Genomic DNA, 11284 nt, shown 5'->3' with positions numbered 1-11284 from the left:
CATATTCTCATATGTTTGATGTAATAAAATGCTTGTAATAAAAACAGGCATTTATGAATGTTATTTCAACAACATTCCTCCTTGTTAATCACAGAGTCCACAGCACACAAACTGACCAATAAGCTGCATTGCTTTTTTTTTTTCCTTCTTCATTTTTACAAGAGAGGTTGTCCGGAATGTTACACTCTAGCACAGAGTAAACATAGTTGTTGTATCAAATTAAGTAATTAAGTATTATTTCACAGACCAATTTGGGCCAAGATAAATGTAATTGTGAACCTACTTACGCACATGGTGGATTTTTTAAATTCTTTTGAATGTTTTTGAAGCTGTGCAGACAGAAATTTTAACAGCTGTCTTAAGTAGCTGTCTTGATAACGCTTTACATTAAACTACCCTTAACAAGCAGTATTAATTGTCATTAGCTTACATTAAACCATAGGCATTAATATTAATGTGTAGTAATTAACATTAACAAAAACTAATTAATGGTTATTTAATTAACATTGATTAATATTTACTGTTATTTATTCCATCCATGATTAAAATTTTCACAATTACCAAAATCAACTAACATTTCAATTAATTTGTAATTAAGTAATTAATGTTCCCGTCATGTTCCCATCACAGAAAAATGCCTGCATCACTGCATTAGTCAACGTTAATAAACATGAAATTGAACATCAATAACACGTTAAATCAAAAGATTTTGTAACAGGTCTTTAAAAAAGTTCAATATCAATGAACTAGAAATAAAATCATCTACAAATTCCTAAACATATAGTTCGACTTGTTAAAAATTAATTAATGTTGCTTAAATATGAATGGACTATGAATGAATGAATGAATGAATGAATGAATGAATGAATGAATGAACACCTGCATTAACCAATATGTGATAAATTAGCTTAAAAATTAGCAGACATTTTGTATAAACAAGACAATTGTTCATTGTTTTATCAACATTTTGTAAGGTTTATATTGGTTAAATATTAGTAAAGTGAATCTTAACCTAAAGGTTTTGCTGCCGATTTTACAGGTAATCTTTATTTACATTTACATTTAAGCATTTGGCAGACGCCCTATCCAGAGCAACATACAAAAGTGCTTAAGAGTGACAAATAACATGAATCTGAAATCTGGAATTAGAAATGAGGATATTAAGGTCTGTGATCTGGATGTATATTAAATGAGGAGCTTTGTATAGTTTTGTTATGTGTTCTGGTAATAAAAATAAATAAATAAATAAATAAATAAAACGTGTTTCTTCAGCAATGACTTTTATCCATTTTTGAATGAATTGCATGAATGTGCATTTTTGTTGCCTGGTCAGCAATAATACCAGGTTGTACAAAAATGTTGAAAAGGATGGATAAGGATGCACATTTGTTGTCATAGCTTTGCTAATCAGGTGTGTTGCCAGCTATATTTATACTAATAAATACAAATGATTTAAACAATAAAAGACTAAATACTCTGATTTAATTTTTATTTAAAACCATAAAAAAATCTTTACAATTAGCTGAATCTGCCAGGAAAGTACCTGCTCTGGTAATAACCACAGACTTTTCTTAGGGTCCAGAATATCTTAGTGTCTCTTGTATCCATTGTATCCCTACATACACAGAAAAGATTTAGGCCCAGATCTACTGCAAGCTGCTTTGTGAGTAACTCATCTTTCCACCAGCCAGCTGTGCCACCTCTCCCCTCCCCCTACTAAAATAAGGGAGGAAAAAACAGTGAAGAACTGGGGACAAAGGACGGCGTGGGAACTGCATATGGTACATAATCAATAGGGCTTATCACACACACACACTGGCTCACTGACATACGAGCAATGGGATGGGCCATTATCAGTGATACATGAACCTAATCCATTCATATGTCAATGATACAACAGATCAGAGCACGGAAAAAAAACAACAGTTTGGTACTGGGACCATATCTTTCAGGATCCAGCCATCTTCGAGTCCCCCTCCTCCATTTTCATGCAGGAGATCTGCTAACAGGAAATCAATGCCGTTCTTTTGTAGCTACAATTTTTGGACATCCTTATTGTGTTCTTTTCTTATCTGCTATCTGGAGTATGTGTGCTAGATGTGCCAGGTTCTCATATCACCTAACAAAAGGAGAATTTCATATCTGAAATAATATTGTTTGTGTTTTTAGGACAAAATGCTCTGCATGATGATATAGCTTTAAAACCTTTACGCTGTTTGATGATAGGAGGCTTGATGGGACTTCCTTTCAAGCTCCTTATGCTTATGTAATGGGGCCAACACAAACATGCGTAGGCCCACAGCAGGGCTCCAAATGAACCTGGTCAAGAACATGAAGAAGGAAAGCAGAAATTAAATGTTTGCAGAATGCTGGTGTAGCACCTCCTCCTGCAGCACCATACGATTCCCACTGAGCTGTAATACATCATTTGAGTAGCTACGCCAGCGAAGGACATATCCCACAATGCCCTGCATGGCAGGGTGCCGTGGTACCCGTTGTAGCAGACACACACACCTCCATGTGCCACGTTAACTTTTCATATGTCTTTATTTTCCCCACTAGCCAAGATCATATGTGTACAAGTAAATAACTATGTTCATGTTAATTCAAAGAGGAATCTCAAATGCCTTCAGTAGCTCTAGAGGGTCACACATGCTAATCCCTGAGTTAGCATGAATTCTTTGCTGTGAATAATAAAAAAAGTAAAAAATGAATAATAAAATGAATAATAAAATAATAAAATGAATATAATGAATAATAAAAAAAATAAAAAATGCTATAGCTGGCTCTGGATAGCCCATGCAGCAAAATGCAATGTGATCGCTCTAATGGGACAGAAAAGATAAGCCATTTGATTACTTTCATTTGTCTTCATGTGTTCTGACTTTTTCCTGCCTTGAGTTTGTGCTTCATTACCTGTGTGATTTTTTGTGATACATTCTGTTATGAGGGCAAGCTGTGATTTTGAGTAATGTGTGTATCAGTGTGATGTAGACAGGTAACCGCCACCCAATGCACACTCACAAATGTATTTGTGCTCATACATATTCTAATTCAGGAAATATCACAGCCAGGAAAATGTCTGAGACAGGCAAGATAGAGTAACACCAGAGAGAGTGAACGATAGACAGAGGCGTTTGTCAGGCATATGGATAAACCAGACATGCAGAGACATGGGTTGACCGTTGGCAACCACCGAAAGCAGTAAGTCCTGTTCAACGGTTAAAAGGCAAGCATGGAATAGAGAGAGGGAGAAGGAGTGTGAACGAGAGCGAGACGGGGCACAGGTTGGCCAGTTGTCAGGGCAACACCAGGCCCCCAGAGAGGAAAGGGGGCGCCTGGTCTCGGCTGGCAAGCAGAACACCTGCCCTCGTCTGATCTGTAGGGAATTACCCTGCTCAAGAGCAGATGAGGACCCTTAAAATTAGAGAGAGTGAAAGCAAGAAAGAGAGAGAGAGGGGTCCAACCATCATGAGCATCTGTCCAATGAGAGGAGCTGAATTTATTTATTATCTTGGAGGAAGAGGTGGTTCCATGGGGGTTTGATTAATGTCCAGCCCTCCATCTTGTCAGTCTGTTTTTGTCCGCTGAAAGGAAAACAAAGCGTGGGGGGCTGAGAGAGAGCGCAAACGGGAGAGAGAGAGAGAGGGAAGGAGGGGAGGGGGCGCTCAGTTAATGGCTGCCACTGAGGGTTCTTTTCATGTCGCTTGGGCCCGTCAGCTTTGATTGATAGCTCAGACAATGATTGGACGGACTTCTGGCTCCTGCTCACCGAGCTCAAGCATCATGGGAGGGAAGGAAGGAGAGAGAGAGAGAGAGAGAGAGAGAGAGAGAGAGAGAGAGAGAGAGAGAGAGAGAGAGAGAGAGAGAGAGAGAGAGAGAGAGAGAGATCCAATAAGAATAGAGAAAAGCACCTTTCTATCCAATCAGTGAGAAGAGAGAGAGAGAGAGAGAGAGAGAGAGAGAGAGAGAGAAAGAGAGAGAGAGAACAATCACGTGAGAGAAAATAGAGAGAGACAGAATGAGTAAAAGAGGTGGAGATTCTAATGAAGGCTGTTTGACTTGACTTGATTTTTATATATACAATCAAGTGACATCATACAATTGAAATATTGAAGTGTAAGATATACTGTAAGGTTATTATAACTTCTGGATTTAAGCAAAAATAATTTGTATTTGTGTCTTGTTCAACAGACCAAAAATAGCAGTGTAAACAAATCTTTGAGTATTTTTGTACTTTTATTCCTTGTATTTTTACTGTGTCCGTAATGATATAATGATTATACTGACTGACAATCACTGGCGTGTCTGGATGCATATTTTTTCATGGCATAATAATTATCCCTGTGTGACCATATGCATTATAAATCATAAATACATGTTGTTTTTTTAGCTTGCTTTTTATAAAGAATAGCACATCATTAAAAAGGAGATACTTGCTAATCATTGCTATTCACATGAGTAATGTTTCAGAATATCAGAATAATCATTATATCTGAATTATTCATTTTCGGACCAGTACTATTAACTCCTTAAAGTCCCAAGAGCTTTCAGTGGGCCCAAAATTACATTCCTTAATTTTGTATCTACATACCTTTGTTGTTAGTTTCAATGGAGTTACTGAATAGATAATAATAGCTACTGAATAATATGAGCTGATAGAATAATATCTAAGCTGATTACTTAATAATAATAATAATAATAATAATAATAATAATAATAATAATAATAATAATAATAATAATAATAATAATAATAATAATAATAATAATAATGTGAAAGTTTAAGGAGTGAATAAGACATGAACAAAATTTCTATCTAACTTGATCTCTGATCTTGCAGGAAGATAAACATGTAAATTGTACGGATGTGAAAGTTTTTATAGAATGAAGTCAAGGACAAGGAAACAGAGAGATTTTGATAATGTAAGCAAAATATATACTAATATATGAATATACATGTTTGACTGCTGAGCTACTTTTCAATTTTTAATGTCAGGCAGTGGTAACTACGTGTTTTTTTATGCTCAAGCATTTCCATTTAGTAGAAAAAGAGAGAAAGAGGTTGAGTGAGAGGTTGAAATAGGTAGAGAGGTAGAAAGAGGTAGAGAGAGTGGTAAAGGGAGAGGTAGAGAGGCATAAGCTAATAGAGAAAGGTAGCGAGAAAGCAACCTTGCTCCAGCTGAAAGCAGTCTGATTAGGTTTGGGAAGAGGAACATATGTAGAAGAGCCGCAGGGGCCGTGGGGATGTTTGATCCCGTGGCGCCGCTCCTCTCTCCTGCCTCCAAATAGAAGCGTAAATTGAGTTGGTGGGGCTGGGCAAATTGAATTTACCGTGGGAGGGCCCCCCGCCATTACCGGCCCCATCCAGCATTTAGGGTCATCTGTTTTAGTCGGCAAATTGATTTTTGCATTTTGGTCCTTGTCCTCTGCCTTCCCCTCTCTCATTCTTTTTCCCCATTTCTCCCTCTTTCACTGCATCTTTCATGTACATATCAGAAACTTTAGTCAATGGAAATAATTGACTTTATTTGCACTCTAATAAGTGGAATGCTTAAACGCAAAGCAGGCTGTTAAACAGTGTTCCTCTTCTGCTTTTCACTACCGCAGAGTGTGGGCTTTGATTTGTGTTCTGATGACAGAAGAATGATTTGGGTTTGGTCTTTATTTATTACTTACATTACATATTAAATATTAAATGACAATTTGGTTGACCGCAGCCTTTTGTTTGAACTTGAACATACTACAAACAGATTGTGTGTAGTATGATGGAGGTGAGGGGCTTCTGCTAAAAACTGTCCTGGAATATAATGCAACATATTTTTTGTTGCATTATACATGCCAGTGGATATTCCTGCTTACAGCATCACTCTATTTCTACATTGCCTCTCTCTCTCTCTCTCTCTCTCTCTCTCTCTCTCTCTCTCTCTCTCTCTCTCTCTCTCTCTCTCTCTCTCTCTCTCTCTCTCTCTCTCTCTCTCTCTCTCTCTCTCTCTCTCTTTCTCTCTCTCTCTCTCCTTACACACTTTACTATGACACTGATGTTTCATCATTTTTACTATACATTTAGTAAATACATTTGACAGGTGCCGTGTCATATTGAAGATAGATTATCCCAGCCTTGAGACACCGTGTGTTTTTTTTTATCAAGTATTAAATACATGAAATGGTACTAATAAAGACTTATACTCATATTTGACAGAGTCTGAGAACTTTTTCACTCCTAGAAAATCATCTTCGATCATCTCTAATCATCTTAAATCATTCTAGCACACAGGCTCACTCTTTAGTCAGTTTCTTTTCCTCATTCTCTCTCTCTCTCTCTCTCTCTCTCTCTCTCTCTCTCTCTCTCTCTCTCTCTCTCTCTCTCTCTCTCTCTCTCTCTCTCTTACTCCATTCTCACTGGCAGGACCTCACTGTCAGTATGGCTGTGTGTGTATGTGTGTGTCATCCTCCTGCTGTGTATAATAGCAGGGTCTCTTCCTTGCCCTTGTGTGTATGGAGCTGGGGTTTGTCTGTGCCTAAGGGCTGCGCCCCACTACTGTGGCTTTGAGTGAGATTGATGAGGGTCAAGACCCCCCTCCCCTCCCCACGCTGGCCTGCCACATACCCCTGAGGGCAAACACTGCTTTACATCCACCCCACAAGACCCCACCCCCATCCCTAAGAAACCCTTTCCCGCTCTCCAGACCTTCCATGTATATAGGACAGTCCAGCTGCAACCTTTTCTCTTCATCTCTTCCTCTCTATAAATCTCCATCTCCCTACAAATCTTGTAGTGCTGCTTTCAGCTCACTGCAGAAATAAGGGCCTAGTACTTGGTGAAGGTGCACAGTGATATTTTCTCTCCTTAGAATTTTTTTAAAGATTTTTTTCAAAAATATAACTTGCACTAGTTTTGTTGTTAATAATTTATTATCAAGTAAGTGCACCTGATGCAATAAACAGCTGAAGGAAGAAATAAGAAACTTTATTCACAGCTTTCAGAGTCCAGCTTTTCATTTCAAATTGTGTGCATGCCAAACATTACAAAGCTAAAATAATTGAATAATCAGGCATTCATTATATTATATTATATTATATTATATTATATTATATTATATTATATTATATTATATTATATTATATTATATTATATTTGCTGTATATGATAAATAGTTGATACATATTTGATAACTTTGATAACAAACTCTATGAAACCCACAGTGCTCTATGTTGCAGCATTCATCACACGTTAGGGTTAATGCTGAGTGGAGGAATGTGTTTCCAAACCTCCAGAAGGCTAGTTTCATTATTCCTCATTACGAAAGTCCCTTCTGGCTGTAGATGTTACATTTGGCTTGATTAAACGTTTGTCAGTAACACTTTAACCAACAAACTCTGTCACTGTGCAATTCTAAAGCAGAAAGGGAACATGGCAGCTGTCATAAGCGTTGCTGTTGGTTTATGTCCACTCATGATGAATGACTTTTATCAAGTGACCAATCAAAAGTCTGAGAGCTCGTTGAGGCGGGGTGAAGTCAAGCGTGACAAACTTCATAGGCGGCAAGTTAATACTTCATAGCAGTTGTCACAGTTGCCATTTTTTGATTTTATTATGTGTGTCATAGAGGTGGCGAATATTAGTATTAGGCAAATCAAGAAACATTTAAATGTTTAAATGTCAGGTCTGCTAAAATCTTCCTTTTTAGTTTTATATTACTTTCTACTAACACAGACATTATTTTACTGCCCCAATATAAAATTCTATTTATTTTCATGTGGACATGTTTGTTGGTGTTAAAGGTTAGATCAGTGTGAATAAAAAAGTACTAGTCATTACAGCTTAACAGTATGAGACAGCTCAAGAAAAATACGTTAATTCTCGACTTTACAATGTTTTATCATTCTCTCGACGCACTGTACACATAGACCAAAAAAATCTGCTCTACGTTCCAGGTTGTTCCCTATGACTCCATCCAAAACCTGTCTAATACCGTTGTGAAAATAAGCTCTACTTTCTCCTCTCATCACCATGCTGTGTGTTTCCAAACAAACCTTAAACAGCTAGTTGAGGGCGATTCATTACGATCGCCTTAATCCTGGAGCTAGATGAGAAGAAGACAACTTCCAGCTTTGTCTAATAATCACTCGCTGCTGGGAGCATGGGAGGCCTTACTTAATCCTAATTTGTCATAGTATGTGTCAGAGCTGAGACAGAAGCGTTTATATGGCTTAAAAAGGGCCTTTCTCTCCTGGTCTGCTGTCTTTTCTTTTTCTCTCTCCCTCACGCTCCTCTTTTTTGTACCAGTTTTTCCACCTCAGAGAAGTATTATGTAGTTCATCTCCAGATGAAATGAAATCATGGGGGACATCTGTCTTTCCTGGCAGATCTCTGACCCTTGCCTGGTCCCGAACTGGTCACTGCAGTGGCTGGAAAAGTGCACACATTATACAGACACACACACACACACACACACACACACACACACACACACACACACACACACACACACACACACACACACACACACACACACAGACACACACACACAGACACACACACACAGACACACACGTATAAATGATATTACACAGTCCTTCTGCAGAAACATGAAAGTATATTAAACACAGCCAGAATTTATTCTCTATGATAATATGACAGTCTAATAAGCAAAAGTAGAATTTACAGGACTTTCCAATTTCCATGTAGAAATTTATGTTCAGCTTTACACCATGGCTAGGTTTGTCATTACAGTGTAATCATTTTACACACTGCAATAAAATGACATAATTGCAAAAGCTGCATAATCGAGGGATCATCATTCACTTTTTTATGCAATATCAATACACTACATGCGTATTCCCAATTTAGTTCAGCTACTACAATATATTTCAGAGTGTGGAATGAGAATGTTACCATAAAAACAGATACTAATTCATTTTGAGGATATTTCTTTCTTTCTTTTCTTTTTTTTTTAAACAGAAGTAAATCCACGTTTGCTCTTATTTGGTCTACGCAGCAGTGTACATGAAACAGGAAACTGAAAAATATAAAACCTAATGCTACATTTACTTTCTATTCACTACCTTTAAACACAGGAGATTCTCTGCAGCTTCCTTAAGCAATTGATTGCCAATGACTAAGGAAACCGTTATGTGAATACAATCCATAGAGATGCATACTTCCAGGGTCTAATGAGTCTAAAAAGCATCAATGGCCTATCATTAAAAACATCAATACACAAAACCTTGATTTGGTTATAAAAACATTATTCTGACAAACATCAATATAATTTTCATGGGGAAAAAAAGGCATCAATACTTAATACAGATCTGTCAGTGATTAGGTCCACTTTAGTTATCCAGTATTCTCGAAGAAGCTTTTAAGAAATGTTATAGAAAAGATACAAAAAAACAAAAGGATTCAACATTTAATTAAAAAAATAAAGACTACCTGAAGGAATATCTCTGAATTTCTTTATTTTAATGTTTTCTCTCTCTCCTTTTGTGAGTTCTTGTGTTACTCTTCTTTCTGTCAGAGCAAGTAAAGGAACAACTTGCATGTGTACACATATAAACATGCTCATGCACACAAATGTATTTTTCTCTAGGATTCCCTGTTTTGCTTCTCTGATGCTCATGCTCTCTGTCTCTCTGTCTCTGTCTCTGTCTCTGTCTCTGTCTCTGTCTCTCTCTCTCTCTCTCTCTCTCTCTCTCTCTCTCTCTCTCTCTCTCCCTCTCTCTCTCTGCAGGAGAAGAGCTGCACTGTGCTGTAGAGGAGAGATAATGGCCTCTGGCTCCTCAATCTCTCCTCTGTAATGTGTTTCTGACGCCGACTCGCGCCTGCAGCCCCCCGGGAGGCGCAGGGACGACATCATGATGGAGTGTCAGGTGCTTCTGTGTGTGTGTGTGTGTATGTGTGTGTGTGAGAGCATGGGGAGCCTGAGCATGTCAGTATGCATATCAAACAGTTCCATAATGATATCTATTTTCCTGGCAAGTACTATGGACTGCTGGGACCATCTTTGCCTTCTCAATGCAAATTGCATGCACGCTCACAAATATACACACTCACACACTTACACACATATGCTTGCACGTTGTATTCACACCCTCTGATACAGCAAGCAACTACACAAACCACTGGTTTGCTTAAAATAAAACACTGGTTTTGAGGATGTAAAATTTTCCTATAGCTTGGTCACTTTCGGCCTTGATGTTTTTCCAGCTCTTGTTTACATCAGCAATGACTCCAATTGGCCACCAAAATGCCATTGTGATGGTAGTCATAGCAACACGCTTGCAGTGATGGTGATGATGCAGATGCCTAGCTTGGTATTGCTAAAGTCTAAATCACTAGAACAAGTATCAAAGACATGCCATAGCATTTTAACATAATCTCTAAACCTCTCTAGCATACCCTTGCTTACCACTGACAGATATTTTACATCTGTTTGTAAGCGTAAAATTCCAAATATGTGTAATGTTATGATGTGGCTTATTGCTTCTTACATAAACAGTACGATATAATCCACTGTTCAATAAATAATTGAATTTATTATTACAAATATTCACATTATACAATGCTTCCACAATGCCAGTTACAGTAACAGCAAGCTTTGGTTGCTAAGCAACACAACAGCCAAAGATAAAGGCATGGACAGAACAGTAGCTGTAAGATGGTTTTAATGGTATACAACCTGCTGAATTTATACACAAATAGATGTGTGTACCTTGAGGATTTTACAACAGTTTCAAACAGCTCAGCCAATCAGAATCTCAATACCAAAACGATCTACTTTATACACTTCCACAGACAACCTGTGTTTTGTATGTTTTGTAACAGACTTTTAAACCTCCCTTAAACTTCTATCCTCATTAAGTTTAGAGTAAACAGGCTTTCTTTTCTCTGTACAGGAAATCGTGGCAAAATATTCGTCTTTTGCACTACGAATATTGTAAAATAGTAAATTAGCATAAAAATGCTACAATGTTGCTTTTACATTCATTTTGACCTTTCAGGCTACCTTATGACAAAGATTTATTAAATTAATCACATTGTATTTCAGCAAGAATATTTCTATTACAGGCTGCTCTATTAGAGTACTAGCTCACACACACACACACACACACACACACACACACACACACACACACACACACACACACACACACACACACACACAATGGTCATCATTAGTGTATTTGAAAGCACTGACGCATTGTTGTCCACTTCTAATTAAACGTCATACGTCCATCACTGAGTCAGCTGGCAAACACAAAGACCTTTGAACTGCTCCTCA

Source organism: Tachysurus fulvidraco, chromosome 15, assembly GCF_022655615.1.
Source record: "Tachysurus fulvidraco isolate hzauxx_2018 chromosome 15, HZAU_PFXX_2.0, whole genome shotgun sequence".
In the NCBI taxonomy this organism is placed as follows: domain Eukaryota; kingdom Metazoa; phylum Chordata; class Actinopteri; order Siluriformes; family Bagridae; genus Tachysurus; species Tachysurus fulvidraco.
This window is presented reverse-complemented; position numbering follows the sequence as displayed.